Source organism: Cavia porcellus, unplaced genomic scaffold (genome assembly GCF_034190915.1).
Source record: "Cavia porcellus strain 051 isolate PalLab524CR breed Dunkin Hartley unplaced genomic scaffold, mCavPor4.1 scaffold_11, whole genome shotgun sequence".
Classification (NCBI taxonomy): domain Eukaryota; kingdom Metazoa; phylum Chordata; class Mammalia; order Rodentia; family Caviidae; genus Cavia; species Cavia porcellus.
The window spans coordinates 66,734,251-66,753,701 of NW_026947494.1; the positions used below are offsets into that span (position 1 = coordinate 66,734,251).

The window sequence follows — 19,451 nt, forward strand, 5'->3', positions numbered from 1 at the left end:
TATGACCAAAATCATGTCATTGTCAACACAGTAAGTGAAGAGACATTGACGCAAGTGTGGGAAGTTGTGGTTCTACAAACTCAAATCAAAATGAAGGAGGAATCTTTCTGGAGGTCTGCTCAGATGCTTTACATATGTATACTATACCTGGCTCCAGCTGCTTTATTTTAAAACATAGGAGAATGGAGCTGATAGAGCAACCAAGTGAAAAGTAGGCCAACTCCCTCTTTCTCTCATGTGATATATTGACTGGGAGAATTAAAAGACCATCATAGTTTAAAATCAATAATTGGTCCTCCTTTCATTTCTTTCCTTCATTTCCTCAGTAACTGCTTGAATGCAGTCTTGTTAGCACATTCAGCCTGTTCTTAAAAGATGTTTAAGGCTTTAAGGCTATGTACATGGCAGACGAGAGCAGGACCAAATTCACTGACCCTGTGGGTCCCCAAATCCCTTCATTTTAAGAGCAAGGATGAAAGCCTATGTCTGTAGGGTAGAATTCAGCTTACTGTCTTTGAAGACTGCTTTACTGGGCCTGTACTCTTTGTCCTTGCCCTTCATGTTTTCATGCTGGAAAGCACAGTGGGAAGACTTACATGTTCAGAACTATTATAAGGACCTCAGTAAGTGTAAATGAAATACTATTTTTTCAGTTAATATTTAAAAAGTTGTACACTTATGAAATTTCATGCCTGCTAACATTCACTAGCAGGACATGGCTTACTCTATAGGGCCTGCTCTAGGATGTCACCAGTGAATGTGTAGTGCCTGTCATGGCTGCTACTGGAACAGGCTTACCGAGGCCTAACTTACCAGCATCTCCTCGCTCATCAGCAGCAAGTACTGAGGCCATGTCCTACAGCTTTTTGCTAAATGTAGAGCTTTTAGCCTAATTTCCAACCCTTAACTGCTGGTAAGGTGTGCACTTCCTGGGACAGCGCAGCCTTCAGATCACTGCACAAATGGGTGTGTGACTGTGAGGGTATCCAGTAAGGGAGGGAGAGGAGAAGGCTGTGTGCTGATCTGGTGCTGGAACTCAGAGCACCTGAACTGCTGGTGATGTGCTGGCCCATGCCGCGCTGCTTTGTTGGCTTTAGTTCTGCACAAAACTGCTAATAACCTCCTTGAGTATATTCTTTCTCCTTGTGGCAAGAGACACTGAATTTTGTGCTCTTGTTACACACAGAACAAGTCTTGTTTCCATTTTGTCTATTGAAGTGAATTTCCAGTTCTGAGATGTGGTCCTCTTTGAGTATAGTGAGCAATTGTTTCTGTTACAATAGTTCACCTTCCCTTCTAAGGTCAGGTTTGTGCTTGCACAAAAGCTCCAATGTCTGTCTTGTTCTTCTGTGTGTAACTCTCCTTTAGGCCTTTGTCTGTATCTCTATATCATTAAAATATGATGGGTATTCTATAATAGCCTGTAAGGAATTTTCTTGAATAAACACGTTTCTGGTTAACTACGAAAAGAAAGAAAGAAATCTACTTACCAACATTTTATGCCTACTGCTCCAAATATGCAAGCAGAAATATCAAAATGACACCCAGGATTTGGAGGCTGATTTATTTATGTCGACAGACACCGATTGGGGTCATTTGCAGAACATTAGGCCTTGACCTCTGGTGGTCTAGGGCTTATATAAGATAAGCAAGCAGGAAGTACAGAGGCAGAGTGGCTTGTCAGTTGGAGATTATTTCTTACAATATGTGTCATAGTGACCAGCATTTCTGGGAGACAAAAGTATCAAGGACTGTAACCAGAACTATTACCTGGACAACTAAGAAACTGAATTTACTGCCAGGGGAGAGGGGTCTTATGCTATATACACACAGGACAAACTTATGGTTTCCATCATATGATCACTTTCAACAGTTAGAGACAGTTGTTACACTTTTCCTGTCCTTCCTCTTGCACAGCCTATCAGATAGAAAAGCCTGGATTTTTAGGAGACCTGATGCTCCAGACTGTGTGATACTAGACAGGTGCTTAACTTTTGTGCCTTCATTTCCTCATTCTCGAGATGAGGGTAACAGTATAGAAGTACCCTTCTTGGTGCTCTGTAAGCTAAGTGAGATGACGGGATTCTTAAACTAGAGTCTGGATTGTGGTGGGCACTCCGGACACATTCAGGGGCATCATGAAGTCACGTGGGTAGTGCAGCTCTCTTAGGACACACTCTAGCACAGCCTGGTCCCCAACACTGCACTCCAGAATGGATGCTCACTCAACTGCCACTTAGCGGACTGAACTTGTGGGAGAGGGCAGAGTGTGGTGCTGTGGAAAGGGTCAGAGTGAAAAGGTGCCCTCCCCTCTGAGTCCCTTCTTCCAGGCTGCACCAGCACAAGCCAAGACATCCATCCAGTTTCATACTGTGCAGACTGAAAGCAGTGTGACCTGCAAGTGAACGCTGCATGGTAGGTGCTAAAGAAGTGCTTTTCAGTCCAGATCCATTGACCTATAAAAATGAAAATCAGAGAGACAGAGAAGGGAAGAGAGGAGAGGAGAGGAGAGGAAGAGGATAAAAAAAAATAAGACATGTTTTGCACATATACCAACTCCCTATAATGAATGTAGTCATTATTTACTATAAACATGTACTAATAAAATTTTTTAAATGAAATTAAAAATTGCAAATCAGTTGAGTCCTATTTTAACAAACAGCATAGCATTTAGACTTCCAGAAAGAGTAAAGAAATTCTTTGTCTTGTCAGATTGACAGTTGTGACATACATAAAAACATAATTAAAGTATGTTCTTCAAAATGTGACAGTCACAGAAGTGACATGGATTGAAGGATATGAATGAAGATAACAAAAAATAATGAGCTTGAAAAGATACGCAGACTGTGAGTAGCAAGATAAGATCAAACATATCATAAGGATTGGCCTCAGTGATAATACCCATGATAAAAGTGATAATACCCATGACATCCACTTGCAGCCGTGGAAAATCAAACCAAAGTGAAGATTTAATGTCCTCATTGATGTGCTGCTTTGCTTGATGACTCATAGTTGGGATACTGTTGATAGACACAAGCTATCCCTGGCTATTAAACATGTGCAGGGCCTGCAGTAGGATGTTGATGAGTGTAAAGTTGGTAGCATTCTCAAGACATAAGCAGATACACCAATAAAGCTTTCTGTTCTGTTTTGATGTAGGTGCTAGTAATTGAACCCAGAACCTTGCATGTGGAAAACACACTCTACCACTGAGCTACACCCCAGCCCCAACACAAAAAATTTTAAAGAAGGTTTTCTTACATCAAAAGACTCCATAGTTTATATAATGACTAAATTATACATCAAATGTAATAAAAACATATTAAGAAAAAGTATTTCAACTTCAGTTAATGATCATGCCGTAAAATGAAACCCAGGAGGTAAACCTAATGTGTCCACTCTCACTTACTTGTTCTGGTGATAGAAACAGCACATTTATGTAATTTAAAATATTGAAAAAGCAAAGATTGAATTATTATTTAGTGCAGATAAAAGATCTATACCACAAGAAATCACAAGAAGATCATCTGCAAGGCTATTACAAACAATGGCATTCAGTATTGTGATGAGCAAAGAGTTATATACAAAAGGCACTACTTTTCTATGTGCACTTGATGACTGAAAATATAGTGGGAAAAGATCTGTTCCATAATTTTTAGCAAAATTATTAAATATCAAGGAAGAAAATTAACAAGGATGTAGAAGACCTACTGAAGGAAAGTTTAAGGATGTTACTAGAGGATATGAAATATGATGAATAAATATACCTCATGCTCATAGAAAAGCATAATATTTTAAGATGTTGAATGCTCTAAGCTGATTAATAAGTTGTAATACCCCAAGAAAAGAACCATTAGGACTAGAAGGGAAAAAACATACAAGCTCTCAAGTTTGCAAAGGGGGAAACTCTGTAGAGATATTGGAAAATTAGATAAAGAAGAATAGTAAGAAAAGTGTGTCCCTTCCAGACAATCACTACTGTAACAGAGTAATTTAAACCACTGGTTACCATTATCTAACACCGATGGCCCAGTGCAATATAAATACAGTACGAGGGGATAACTCAATCAGTGAGGAGGAGTTGGATGAGTTAACAATGATAGACAACTGGTCAACCACCTGGGGCAGGGGGCAGGGGGAGCTGATCTCTCAAAGTAAGTTCAATGTTGATCAAAATTGTGATCATAAAGCCATAAAAGAAAACAGTAATAAAGTATACCATGTAAAAATATAAATACACACACATACATTCTAGATAATGTGAAATCAAATGGAAAAATATGTAGTAGGGATCAATAGTCATCCTTCCAGTGAAAGTTTATTGACCCAACCCTCTCCCCACCCATGCAGATGCTTTGAGGGGAAGCAACAACATTCAGAACACTTACACATGTTTTTTGGACTTGTGGTTGTTATGCGAGGCGGACACCAAACTAGGGACCAAGGTCTTCAGCACTAGTGTTGTCCCCCTGCTCAGTGGCTACTGTTGCAGATGTGGAAATGTTGCTGTGAATCAGATGTCCCAGGAGATGTGGTGCATGTGGTAGGGCTTATGTGAGGAACAGGTTGTTGGATCTGTACTGATACAGCATGCAGGCAGCTTTGTAGTGGCCATGCACTGTCCCCAGCTTGAGACAGCCAACTTGACTCTTCTCTCTCAGGTATCCATAGGCCCTCTCTCTCCTGGAGCAAGTTCTGGGGGTCAGTGTTTAGCCCTCGTGTACCTATCTCCCTCGGTGCACCCAGCCATCTAGGGCCTCTACAAACCCCACTGACTATTACTATAATGGACATTACAACAAAAGCAATGAAGAAAATGAAGTTCTCTTTCCCTCAGATGTACCCTTATTTGGGGTGGGGGAAATATTTGCTTTATATCTTCTAATACCAGGAAAAAAGGAGAATGATAAACATATTGATTAAAGCGATCAGATTTCCTGCCACAAACATTGCATATGTTTGATAAACTGGGGAGACTTCTCTTAATCTAGGAAATAGTCCCCTTGATCTATTAAATATAGAAGAAGCAACACATTCAAAATGAGGTAAGCACACACCAAGCCTATGAGATACCTTTTTCACCTGTCATTGAGGAAGACTAAAAAATTAATAATACTTTTGTTGATACGGGCACAAGGGAAAAGATGTTTTGTATGTATACTCTGTAAAAATATAATCTCATATAAACTACTGGGAAAGCAGTTTGACCATATCTATCAAGATTTGAAATTCACACACCTTTGGATGAACAATTTCACTTGAAGGCATGTAGTCTATAATTATTCTCATATATGTGCAAAGGTACATCTTGGAACCCATCTAAGTATCCAGCAGCAGCATTTTAATTAAGTGAATTGTCAAACATTTACACAACCTGAAAGCTTGGACTTAAAGCACAAAGTAAATCAACATGTTGGAAAATGGAAGGACCTCCTAAATGTGCTGTTAAATGACCGTATGTTTTGAAAGTGATGAAGTATTTCCCTTCTGCAGAAGAAAGGGTAGTCATTGAAAGCATAATATAGGAAAAAGACTTTCTTTCCTCTAATACCTTTTTGTAATATCTAAATCTGTTTTTATGGATAGGTATAATTTTTTTCAATAAGATAAATAAATTTGCTTCATAATTTATGTCAAGAGTTCTGATTAAAGGGAAAAAATAGCTATCAGAAACACCACATCACAGATGTGTACCTTCCCATGGTGACTGAGTGGAATCTAATCAAGCCTTTGGATTCCACTTCTAATGGAAAGAGAACACGAGGTACTGTAGTAAGTTTCTCTTGCTGTAACTGAATACTACAAGCTGGGATAACATGTGAAGAATAAAGTTTATTTTACTCACAATTCTGGAGGCTGGGATGGCCAAGAGCATTATGCTAGTCTCTGGTGAGGGCCTTTCTTGCTGCCCTCTAATACAGCTGAGGATATCACATGGCAAGATAGAGCCACCAAGCTATTGTGTGGCCCTGACACCTGGCTTTCTCTAATTCTGAATATATCTCAAGGCCTGCATCCAAGCATGAGTATTGGAGGGGAATTTAAACCATAGCACAAAGACATAGAAGCAAGATAAATCCTACCACAAGAATCAGTTAAGTGAATCACATATCCTGGGGATGGTTAGCCTGGCTTCTTCCACAGTCAGTATCTTAGGACTGCTCATCTGCACACAGATAGTCCTACAGATTCATGGGTGCTGCATCCACACATTCAACCAATCTCCAATGGAAAATACTCAGGAAAAATATTGTGAATCTAGTGAACACATACAGACTTTTATTTCCCTAAACAGTACAGCACTTACTTACATGGCACATACATTGTATTATTAGGTATTGTGAGTAATCCAGACATTTAACACATATGGAGGGACATGTGTGGGTGATTGGCAAATACTGTGCCATTTCAGCAAGGGAGCTGAGCACTACAGAGGTTGGTGTCCCCACATCCCAGAGTCAGATCCCTGTATAACAAACCAACAGAATGTATGGGCCTAGGTTGGAAAAACTAATTCAAAAGGTAGTGTGGGAACTACTGGGGGAGTCAGAGCATGAAATAGGTAATAAGGAGTTGGAATTAAGAGTAGATATGTAGGATCGTGTTCTTAAATTGTAGAGAAAAAATTTAAAAGCATGCTAAATGTTAAATTATTCATAATTTACTATAAATATTTTGGCATATATAAATGAGAATTTGCTTAAAAAGTGAGATTTTCACAGGTTCTGATTTGATTGGAAAAAATTAAGCAAGTAATTATCTGTTAGAAAGAAAGAAAGAAAAGAATGAACAGCGAAACTACAAAAAACCAGCTTGATCTAGCTCTGTCCAGCTCCTGAGTAAATGTTTGCTGTCCTAGAGAGTTACCCTTACCCCTGTGAACAGCAGATGGCCCTGGGACAACCCCACTGGGAGCAGAGCCAGTGGTACAGACCAGCCAAGAGGCCAGGCTGCACTGCAAATTGCCTGCAGGGATAAAGCGTCCAGGGAAAACCAGGGGCAAAGGTCAGCGGGACAAACAACTCCCAGCTTGGTATGTTAAAAGCCATGATTTGATACCTTGTGTCAAATGGTAAGCAAAGTTAAGCAACCCATTTTGGCTGTACAGTCAGCTACCTTGAAAATGGACACAGACTTTGTGAAATCAATCACAAAAACACTGAAGAGTTTTAGAAGAGTACAATTCTGCCTGTGAAAGGTCACTGCGCTCTGGCGGTGGCATTTCATCAATAGCCTCTGTTATCTGCTCCAAGCAGTGACAGGGAAAGCATTGCATACTATGCACAGACCCAAGTCAGGCAGAGCTGAGGCAAGGGAGTGGTAGGAGGAGTGGGCACTGGAAAGGGCGAGCCGTGCTGGCAGACTGGCTGGGGGCAACCCAGCCCTCAAGACTGCCGCAGATGGAGGGAGCAAGCAGGAGAGGGGGAGGAGCCAGGAGCCAGGACTGTGAGCTATGCAGAAAAGAACACTTTTAGAGGTACCGTCACCACTTAAAATGTGGGAACCGTTTTTAAGTCTAAACAAAGCAAGTAAAGCTGTCATCATTCTGACTGAATTCATTTTGTTTTTGCAATACTAGAGATGGAACCTATGGCCTCACACAAGCACTCTATCACTGAACTACCTCTCCAATCCCTTTTACTGCGGGTGTCCATCTCTCCGGAGCCCCCTTCCTCCCTCCAGGGTGCTTCCTATCTTCTGTTTTTATTTCCTTTCAAATAAAATGTCTTCCTTTTCTTAGACTCTGTCTCTCTAAATTGTCCAGGCTGATTTTGACCTTGCAATCCTCACACTTCAGCCTCCTGGATAGCTGGGATTATAGGTGTGCTACCACCACCACACCTGACCTAATTCTAACCATTCATCTAAAAAATGGGTATGGAATACTGTTCCCAACCACTTCCAATAATGGCGAGCTCCGCACTAGAAATTAGAGAACATGGATCTCCCATTCATGGAGCCCCCTTCCATGCTGACAAAGCCTTGTATGTTCCTATGTTGTTCTAATTTTAGGGCCAATAAATAACCATACTACACTCACCTCTAAAAATGCTTCTTTCTCTTACTGATTTGATCATTCATTCATTCTTTTCAACAAATACTTAAAATGTTAGGAGACAGCCACAGTCCCAGGTGCTAGAGCTATTACCTGTCCTGGTAGCCCCAGTACTGGCTCAGTTTCTCCACTGAAAGTCCTGCATCCTGGGAAAGCCATCTGTCTTGGGCCCACAGTGGTCATCCCAGACCCTGCACGAGTGAGACTCTCGTACCCAGGGTGAGGACCACTGCTCCACCAAGATGAGCAGCTAACCAAGCTAAACTCAGTGCTAATAAAGAATTAGAGACAGAGTCTAAGAAAAGGAAGACATTTTATTTGTAAGGAAATAAAAACAGAAGATAGGAAGCACCCTGGAGGGAGGGAGGGGGCTCCAGAGAGATGGACACCCACAGGCTCGTTGTTCCTGGCTCTTTTTATTGGATGCCAGAGACCCTTGCCCCTACATGGAACTTTTCATAATCTGATTTGCTTTCTGGCCTGCCCTTGGACAAAGCCAGGCACCCTAACCTGAATGTGCATTCCTTTTGGCAGGCTTTGTGTGACTTCTTCCTTCCTATTTGTCCTGGTCAGGGCCTTATCTCTAGAACGAGTTAGGAGGAGCCTTGTGTAGGGTCAGCTTAGAGTCAGTAAGGGGACTGTGGGGATACCTACCATAGTAATGTGTATTCAGAGTGTGCACACGGACACACTGAACACAGCCTTCCTCAAAGCTGGGCAGCCCACGCTGTCTCCCCTGCATTCTATAGGTGCTGGAGAGGAGGCTGTCTTGGCCTCTTGGCTCTGTGTGCTCAGCTCTCTCGGGGTTCTGCCTGTTAGTTTTCTCTCTTATAAACCCTAGTGCCACTTGTGCTACCTCTCCTTTTTATCTGGTTTTCCTTTCTCTGATAGCCTTGTCCATGAACCTGTTCCTAGGGAGTAAAATTTGAACTCCTTCTAGTCAGGATTAGCCAGAAAATCTAGAAGCCCTCATCCTACTCTTCTTCTGCTTACAGACCTCTTTGTCCCTGTGAGATAAATCTACATTTTGGTGGGGAAGGACCCAAGAAGTGCTTCCTAGAAAGGCTACTTTCAAGAAAGATTTTCCAACCCTGGAAGGCTTTAATCAAGGTGTGGTTTGATTCATTTTGACTCCTGTTTTAAAAATAAACCACATCCAAGTGTGGTGGCACACACCTATCATCCCAACATTTGGGAGGCTGAGGCAGGTAGATCTGGGTGAGTTTGAGGCCAACCTGGGCTACACAGTGAGTTTAAGTGCAGCTTGAATTACATAGCTAGACCGTATGTGTGTGTGTGTGTGTGTGTGAGAGAGAGAGAGAGAGAGAGAGAGAGACAGACAGACAGACAGAGACAGAGAAAGAGAGACAGTGAGAGAGAGAGAGAGACAGAGAGAGACAGAGAGAGATTAAGCCACAGAGGGTTAAGAACAGGGCAGAGAGGTGAAGCAATTAGACTGTTTTAAGAGTTCTAGTCCCTCTCAGATGTGCCACAGGAAGCTGAGGGCCACCATCTGTGATGAGGTCTTGATTTGACCTTTGAAAAGAAGCAGAGGAATCTTTCTTTTTTCCTGGTTAGTTGTGACTGTTGGCTTCCAGCTTTATGTGAAAAGGGTGCACTTTTGAGTAGGAAGCCTGCAAATATTGCTGGTAAGATGGACACAAGAGTGGGGCTGGTGTGGGGTGGGGTGAGATATGGAAGCACACCCTGCTCTGCTCCCTGCTTGGCGGTGCTGCAGACTGGCCTCAGCCTGTGTGAGCAGCTGCTTCCCCTGAACGGGACAACAGCTGTCCTGCTTCAGGGCCATGGGGGAGCTGTGGAGCCCCAGAGGACCTCAAGCAGGCCGTGTGCTTGCTCATGTTTGGTGTTAGTATAATTATTACATCTTCCAGGGTTAGCTTCTCTGCTCTGAAGCTGATGTGGGCTCCTAGGGACAGAGCTTGTGTCCTACTAATCACCAGATCCATTTAGCTCTGAGCACAAGGTTTGTTGATACATAAATATTTTATGAACTAAAAAATATCTTGAGGTAAGAAGAGACAACTGAGATATATATCTATATATAATTACTTTTGTTTTGTTTTTCTTTGTAAAGTAAATATTTATCTCCTTAATGCACAAAAGAGTATTTGGATACCGAACACCACAGGTCAATGTTCTTGTTTGCCAGGAGAAGTCACTCTACCCAGTTTCAGCAAGAAGAAGTTTATTGAAGTGTATTTGGAAGTTCACACCGGGCCAGGGTCAGGCTGCTGCAAATGGATAGCATCCTTCACCATCTGGTGTTGGCTGTGGGTCCCAAGGAAATTACTCCTAGGTTCTTGGTGTTGTGAACAAAGAACTGGATCACACACAAAGACAACAGGCATTGAAGGTGGACAAGTGTGCTCTGGAGAGCATCAGTGGGCCAGGAGACAGGCTTACAGCAGCCACGAGGACAAGGGAAGGGGTTTTTGTGGCTTGGATTCCTTGGTTACTTCTCTCTCACACAGACAGCATCAGGACACTGCCCTATCAGAAAGTCATTTGGCCTGGCTGTGGATATGAGCTGTCCTGTTGAAGGTTCCCTTTATTTCCTGGTGGGTGAAAATGAAGAACTGAGAACAGTGCTTACCTGTTTGGGCCCATCTGCAGTGTTCAGAAACTGGGTCACCCTGGGTCCTATGTGCTAGGCATGTGCCCTGGGTCTCCCCGAAGGCATGTCACACTCACTCACTTGACTGGTTCTGCCCCAGCTCCAGTCTCCTACCTCAAATCCACAGTGTCCCCCGGCCACCACCCTGCTGCCACCAGACACAGCCACACCTTGCTCTGCAGAGCCTCTGTGGTGGGCCCCCACTAGAAGATGTGCACATCTGTTCCTCTGCTTCCTCAGCTGCTCAGTCTCCGTAGGCCTTGAGGTCATGTGTCCAATTAGTGACCTAAGCCACAGCTCTGCTAACCTCCCAGCTGCGTTAGAGCCAGGAACTAAGTTTGGGGGCCTCTAGCTTGGGAAGGCAGGGTTCCTGCCATGGAGAATTCTCCCATGACTCAGGGCTGATACTTAAGGCTGGTGGGCAGCCAAACAATAAAACCGTATTAAGAAAGAGAAATCATGTTAAACAGGCCAAAAACACCTCTGCTGACAGGAGGTTAGAATCCAGTCACAATGAGGTGCATATGTAACGTATTTAACTGCATCGCTAGTGAGGGTCACTGAAATCAAACAAGTGCAGAGAAAACTACATTTCAGGGTCTCAGTTTAATGACTGTGAAAATTTGATTTTAAATAGAGAATTTGCATTTAACTGTTATACCTTCTCAGTTTGTTTAACTAGATTTTCTGTCAAATTGAATACTAAAATAGACATATAGCATTTAAAAGCCTAAGAAGCGTATCTTGCCTGGTTCAACTCCATTAATATTGACATGAAGAAAACAGAGATCTAGAAAATTTCTATAGTTTACTCACTGTTGAAAAACAAATCATGCTGAAGGACCTAATGGTTCCATTGGATGTCAAAGTCTCCTTCAGTATAGTCATGAAACAGAACGCTTTGGCCAAAAGGGTGCAAGTCTTTCTTTATTGTCTTTGGTATCCAGCCAGAAAGGCTTCTCAACTTGCTGAGTTCTGGAAGATTTATTTCTGCACCCTCTGGATAGGCTGAAGTTTCAGACATAAAGAATGAGAGACATAAAACCAATTTCCACAGGAACCATGTTGTAGAAAATACTGCTGCTTTCCCCCATGAGTGTGTGCATATGTGTGCACACACACACACACACGTGTGTAAAAGAGTGCATGTGATCAAACAGTCAGAGGGAGGGGCTGCCTTCCATAGCCCCCTCCATGGGCAATCCCCAGTGGCCTGAGCAGTCACCCCAGAATACATCACCACCCTGGCAACCAAACTGTTAACCACAGTGGGTGTTTGGGGGCTACTCAGGCCTCACTCAAACCATGGTGGACTATTCCTACTCATGAGTGCTCTGGCTTCAGGACCTAAGCTCTTCCTGAAGGCCTGGTCTTCTGATTGCATCTCTCTGGGGATTAGAATTTCCATATGAAAATTTGGGGGCAATAAAAACATTGAAATCATAACAGAAGGAGGCTGGGTTCCCAATCCAGCACAGAATTCCTATCGGGGGTATGGAGGTGGTCAGGGAAGGATTTACCAGGATGATATTTCACCTGAATTTTAAGAGATAAACAGGAACTCAAGGAGTACATTCCAAGTGGAAGAATTGCAGAATCATGGCTTCTATTATATTTAAATACAGGAATCTCTAAAAAATAGGCTGGGGTCAAGAGAGTAATTCTTTCTCCACTCCCCGAGGTGCTAACAGCAGGTTGGAAGACATTTAAAGTAGAAAATCAAATAAGTAACTCTTATTCAGGAGGAAAGGAGGCTGGATAGGCGCAACTGACTTCCCTCCATTAGGCCTTTCACTTCTTGTAGCAGAGCAAACCAACTCCAGGACAAAAAGGAGAGGGCATAGGGTCAAGATGAAGGGAAGATGTGGTTTTCAAAACCAACTACATATCTGACAAAGAAAACGAAGGTAAACACCAAGTGATGGGATGAGAGAAGTGGAAGGGGAGTCCTTGTGGCCCCACAGGTAAGTGACCATGCCTTTGTCATTTGCTGTCTGGTTGCTTCTGAATCATTTGACAAATATTCATTGAGAGTCAGACACAGAACTAAATTTTCATACATAAATTATTACTTATATCTAGAAATAGATGGAAGACTTAATTCATCATGTTGAACATTAATCTCAAGGCATAAACCTGGGTCCAACAGACCCATCCCTTAAATTACTACTGTAAATTTGTCTTTTAGCATTATAATTGCTGGCTGTGCATCTTAGTACCTTTCCCCGAGGGATACAGGAAGCCATCCATGTGTTTACTCACTTGGTATGTTGAAAAGTAAGGAGTGTCACACATGTGAAAGTGGCAAAATGGGATTTAGACCCACCTTTATGTGCCATCATCTAACTGGCTTTGTGTGTGTTTACCCAAGCATCATAGAGAATGGAATAGACCCATGCCACTCCAGTATTTAAACATTTTTTTTCTTTTGGTTTTTTCCAGAAGAAGTAGCTCAGTTCTGTACAGTAATACATGAAAAAACCAGATTTGCAAGTTTTGGAGGATGTCAAAAGTGAATCATTAGACCAAAGGAGATGAAGGAGAAAGTAAGAATTAAATGCAATTTTGTTACCAGGTTCTGGGTGCTGGGTCTCCTTCTAGAGGTGTTTTCTAGGTTTCTTCTGTCCTGAACAAAGACTGGGCCAAGACAGGCAGAGAAAGGAACAAGATTTTATGTTTGTTAAAGGTGAGAAAAGAAACAGGCTCACTACAGTGTGAGCTTGGACTAAGAGAAAAATAGGAAAAGAAACACACCCTACAGTGTGAGCATGGGCCGCTGTGAAGACAGCACTCAGGACAATAGCAGAGAGTTGGACATCCACTGTCCTTTTGTATCTCCCACGCTTCAGGTAGGCCTCAGGTGTAGACCAGCCTGTCCAGTGCTACTGCAGTTCTTGTGAGAAGTTCACATCTGCCCTTGAGAGCTGTCATGAGTTTGGGTTCTGGGATTCTTCAGTTACCAGGTCCTGCCCACCTCTCTGGTTAGTCTGCCACACTGCTGTCTCCTGCCTCACTGTCATCTCCTGAACCAGATTCGGAACTGGCAAAAGACTGTCACAGGAAAACTAGTAACACCTCCTTAAAGTGTAGATATTAGTTCATAGAAACATTCCCACTTTGGCTTCATAATTTTGAGACATTTACCTCAGCAATGTACCTGTACAAGCAGATATGTACCTGATGTCGTATGCTGACGACATCAGGGCACTGGATAAGGCAGCACTGGTAGAGATGCCCATGGTTAGGCTATTTACTGCTGGGGTCCCTACTGGCTCTGCCCAGTCAAGGCAAGAAGCTGAGTTACTTGTGCTATGTCTGTGGCTTTTCCAGAAGCATCAAACTATCCCAAGATAAAAAAGTTATTAATAAAAACACAACAGGAAAAACCCCAATGGCTCCAGCTCTTGCTGGGTAAATGACAAAGTCTTCATAGGACAGCTATTTAAAGCTGCAACCTTCCTAGCCTGGTCTCCTGCTCTTGTCCACTTCACTCTTCTCCAAAGCACTTCACTTCACCTAACATGTACAGCACTTACCTCTCCATCTGTGCATCGGCTGCCTCCTCCCCTTGCCACCACACAGAGGCCACATAACAGGAAGTCTCATGTCTTCTGCTCACTGCAGGGAGGAAGGTGACGGATAAAAGAAGAGATGAATGACTGCATTAAACAAACTTTTGCCTGAAATCCTTATAATTCTAAAACTCACTTTTAACTGCTGTAAGTTTTAAACTCCAAGTGGAGAAAGCAATGCTGCCTTTAACAGCCATTTAAAAATAAAACTGACACACTGCCCATGCATGGTGCTCACATCTGTAATCCCAACTGAGGCAAGAGGATCATGAGAGTCTGAGATCAGCCTAGGCCACATGGCAAGACCCTGACTCAAAAGAATAAAAAAAAAAAAAACTTATATAATAAACAGGGTTTTAATCTTTTCCTTTTTATTGCTTTATTCAACAAGGTCATGTTTGCATAGTTAATCTCATTAATAACTAATGACCTTTTGAATTTTGAATACTACTTACATGTTGAACTTACTTTCCAAATAGATAAGTTTCACAATAAGTGCTGGAGTTAACGCTGTCTGTCTAACTCCTGCCTACCATGTGTAAAGAGTGGTTAAGGTCCAGCTGGAGCTGGTCGTGTAGCTCATTGTTAGAACACTTGCTTAGCACATGCAAGGTACTGGGCTCAATTCCATAGAGGGAGGAAACAACTTTAAACTAGTTAATTTTAGTTTTTTGTTTGTGGTTTATTTAGTTGTTATGAGTTTTTGTTTCTTTGGTTGGGGCTTGTTTGTTTTGTGACAGGGTCTGTGTGTAGCTCAGGCTGGCCTTGAACTTGCAGAAGTTCTCTTGCCTCAGCCTCCTGAGTGTTGAGATTATAGGCATGCTCCACTACAGTTAGCAAAATATTTATTTGGTTTTAGAGCTTTTTCTGGAATCTACAGAAAGCAAAGAAGGTACTCTATGTTGTTTTCATTTTTGTTTTGATATTTTCACTGGAATATTGGAAAAGAATACACAAAAAAAAATACCAGTTTCAAGTACTCAGCTTCATAAATACTTGCAAGCTGAGCATTCTTGCTTACGCAGTACTATGATCAAAAATAGAACTCTATGAGCACCTCTATTCCTTTCTTGTACTCTTTCCTCCTCTAGGATAATCAATATTATGACATCAAAGGACTAAGTTTAGTACCACCCCTTTTTGGAACATTGTTTAAATGTAATCTTACAGAATGACCCTTTCGGATGGATTTTCTTTCATTCACTATATGTTTGTAAGATTCATCTACATTGTTCACATTGTTGCCCACAGTGATAAATCAGCTGTTCTTACTTTAGACAGTTTTTCTACCCTCTCTGTGGATGTTTGGGTAGTTCACACTTTAGGCCACTCCTTTATCACTGAACTACTGTGGACATTCTTACAGGGATCTGTAAGAATGGAATGGAATGGTTTGTTAAAGGTGAGCCATTCCAGGAGGGGAATGGCTTGATACATATATATGCAGCTCTCGTAGACAATGCCAATTTTTTTCTTATGCATTGTTGTAGCAGCATTCATATCAGTGATGAGTTCTAGCTCCATCCTCCCCAACATTTTGTTGATTTTATTTTTATCTTTGTGGTTCTGGGAACTGAATCTGGGGCTTTCCACTGAGCTACATTCTCAGCCCTTTAATTTTTTTTTTTTTTCCAAGACGAGTTCTCATCTAGTTGCCAAGTTTCCCAGGCTAGGCCCAATCCTGCAATCCTTCCCAGAGTGCGGGATCAGAGGTGTGTGTCAGCACGTTGGCGTAGCATTTGAACTTGGCCATGGCAGGACACAGACGTGCGGAAGCCAGGAGAAAAGCTGTGTTTCGAAGGAATTGTTTTCAAAGAAAAATCCCCATGTGCTGAGTCTAGAAGTAGCAACAAAAAGTAACCAAAACTGGTGTCAGCAGGCAAATACAAGGCCTCAGCTGTTTGAGTGAGGAAACGAGGTCTGATGGCCTCTAGCAGCGCTTCTGTTTGGCCAGTGAGTGGGAAGGGCGAGCCCCCCCCCCCCCCCCCCCCGCTTCACGCTGGGGCTTTCCAAACCACCAGCTTTGCCAAGAGAATCAGCCTCTGTGACACCTGCATCGCACACTTACAAACGCTCTCCTACGGTGCTAAAACATAACACACTGAGTACAGTGTTAAATCTAAATATCTCTCATGCACTCCTTTAGTCTAACAAGGTCCGTGAGAAGCCGCTTCTGCTTCATTTCATTTATTCATCAGCATCTGTGGCGCCCTCACGGGTGACTGGGTGGGGCAGGAAATGTGCAGTCCTCCCCTGTCGCGCGTGCGGTGAGTTCACGCGTGCTTTCGCTGGGTCTGAAGGAGCAGAGCCCATGCTGGACGCAGGGTTGCAACCCTTCTCCGAGGGGTCTCCAGCTGTGACCTCTCTTTCCCTGCCCACTTTATTTGTGGCCCTGAACGCCTTTGCATGTGGTTGGGTGACAGTGGCCTGTTTGTCTCATGGTGAGTGGGGGAGCGGAGGACTACCGCATGCCAGGCCGTGTCCATGAGGCCCACTGCCTTGGGTTAGGGAAAGAACACAGCCCAAATGGCCTGCCCTCAGTATTCAGGGTACAAAGTGGGGTGCCTGCCTTCCGGAGTGGCGAGCATCGCTGTGTGTAGGAAAGGCGCATGGAGCGCCTGCAGTAACAGCAATTGAGCCTGGCACGTGGCTCACTGTCTTGGACACAGTGAATGAATGATGATTTTCTAACGGACCTAGTTCAGGGGCAGGGTGGTAAGGACAGCAAATCGAGAGGCTAAGAAAAAACAAAAACATTTCAGCAAAAAACATTTACTAGCTACCTATGAATCTTTTTTTTTTAAAACAGGATCTCTCCGTGTAGTTCAGGCTGGCCTTGAACTCAATATTTGCTCAGGCTAGCCTCAAATCTGTTGATAATTCTCCTGCCTCAGCCTTCTGAGTGCTGGGATTATAAGTGTGCACTCTATGCCTGACTATATAAATCACTTTGGAAAAGGTGGCGGTGATGAGTTTCCATAAAGTTTCCAACATTCAAGCACATTTACTACTATATTCAAATACATTTTTTTTTCAGTGCTGGAACTGAACCAGCACCTCAAGCGTGCTAGGCAGTGCTAGGCTACCACTGAGCCACATCCCCAGGCCCCCAACTTTTATACTTGCATACGCTTTGATGGGCATGGAATTCTTTGCAAGCAGAGCTGACAAGTAGCAGTGTTGTTTTAAGGGAGGGACTTAAACTGCAACAGCACCTGGGAGGTATTTAAAAAATTTTACCATTTGAGCCAGGCGTGGTGGCTCACACCTGTACTCCCAGCCCTCAGGAGGCTGAGGTGGTAGGATCATTGGGAGTTCGAGACCAGCCTGGGCTACAAAGTGAGCTCAAGTCCAGCCTGAACTTGCTTAGCGAGACCTCGTCTCAAAAAAGACAAAAAAATTTTTTTGCCATTTGTCTATGGTACCCACTAAAATTTCATGCTTTGTTTTAAACCGAGTGCTACTAGTTTCAGATCTCTTAAGAGCTGTGAATTTGAAACAGCCTGTGAAATTGGGATTCTGGGCTTTCCAACTGGATTAATCATTCAAGTCTCGCTTGCGCCCTCTAGTGTCTGATAACTGTTACAGCAGCTAATCGTCCCCCACTGTCACCTACCAGATAATGCCTTAATTATCAAAAATCTAGGGTTCTTGAACAGTCCAGGGAATATGCGGGGGTAAAAGATTATGTGAATTACAATATAGCCTTTTGTTCTTTTCTCTCTTTTCATTTTAAATTTGAGATACTGCTCAGAAGCGAAAGGATTTCTTCTCAGGTTGGTTTTGTTTTGGGGTGGTTGGTGGATTTTTCTTTGTTTTGTTTTTGTTGCTTTTTTTCTGGTTGTTTGGTTTTGGTTTTTTGATACAAGGTCTTGCTATGTAACCAGACTGACCATAAACTCATGGTGATCACCTGCCTTAGCCTCCAGAGTGCTGGAATCACAGGCATGTGTCACCACAGCTGGCTACTTTCTCAGTTTTATCTCAAGCACACATCATTGCATTTTTATTAATCTATCACTTGCTGTGGTAATTTCTTTCTCTCCATATGTTGAAAAAGAAATTATTGTCAATATATAGAATTTCCTTCCATGTTTGTACTTGGGCAAAATGTTATGAATTTTGTCTCAGATTTTATATTGTTCTGTAGGTTATGTCGGTTTAGCATTTTCATTATTTTAAAGTCAGTATGAGGGCCAAGGATACAGGTCAGAGACACAGCGTCTTCCTGGCATATGCAAGGTTGTGTTCCATCCCTGGGACCAAAAAACAAAACAAAACAAAAGCCCAAACCTACATGGAGTAGTACTCAATCATAAAGAAGAATAAACTGGAGAGACTTATAGGTAAATTGGATACAACTTGAGACCATGTGTAAACATCATATTGTTTCATTAGTGTGAGAAAAAGTAGTATGTTCATAAAAAGTAGTTAAGAAAATTGTATTACTGATTTCTCTGAGCTCACTGAAGAAGATTTATGCTGGTATTGTTCAGACAATTGAATGCCAATATCTTGTGCTCTGTGAATGATCTGGGGATGACAATGTGCATTGTATGTACAATTGCTCCCTGATTGACATGTTTTGAAACTTTTAGAGTTTTTTTCTTCTTTTTCTTTTTCTCCTTGAAATAAAATGGATTTGGAAAAAAAATAAAGTATATTTTCAGTGTAAAAATATTTTGGGAAATACGGTAAAGACAAGATTAAGATAAAAACAAGCACTAATTCTATCCACGAGTAACTGCAGGCAACCCTAGTTCTTCTAACGCTGTTTACACAAAGTGTTTGCGCTGAATTCCTAGGTCTCCAAAGTGCTTCTCAGTTTTGGGTTAAAGACTGCAAAGGTTCGCTTACTGCACAGTGCTGTTCTCTCAGAACGTATCAGGCGCATGCGAGTGGCGAGGTCGTTTTCAACCCGCTCTGGCGTGAAGACTGGGCTTTTGCACAGGTGCCGTCTGCATGCGTCCCAGCTGCCGTGCACCTGCATCTGTCACACGGGACGTGTTTTCGGGACAGCACTGGGGTGAAGTTCGTCTGGCATCCCTTCCCGTTCAATAATCTCGGCTCCTTGAACTGAGACCGTATTTCAATCTTTGGGCCTTTATGGAAGTCCTGGAGCCTCGCCAGAGGCTACAGGCGTGTGGGCAAGGGAGCACTGACGCAGTCGCTGTTGTTGTCACCTTTA

At 42.6% G+C, this 19,451-nt stretch overlaps 1 long non-coding RNA gene across 1 annotated transcript in view; it reads right to left on the reverse strand.

Annotated features, from left to right (window-relative positions):
* Nucleotides 1-1,550: 1,550 nt before the first annotated feature.
* The window catches only part of LOC134478143 (uncharacterized), a 69,549-nt gene continuing 51,648 nt past the window's right edge, over nucleotides 1,551-19,451 (reverse strand). Inside the window, exons 3-4 of the long non-coding RNA XR_010050587.1 lie at nucleotides 14,228-14,309; nucleotides 1,551-2,456 (exon numbers count right to left, since the gene is read on the reverse strand). This is a non-coding gene — a long non-coding RNA (uncharacterized LOC134478143). The remainder of the gene's footprint in view (nucleotides 2,457-14,227; nucleotides 14,310-19,451) is intronic.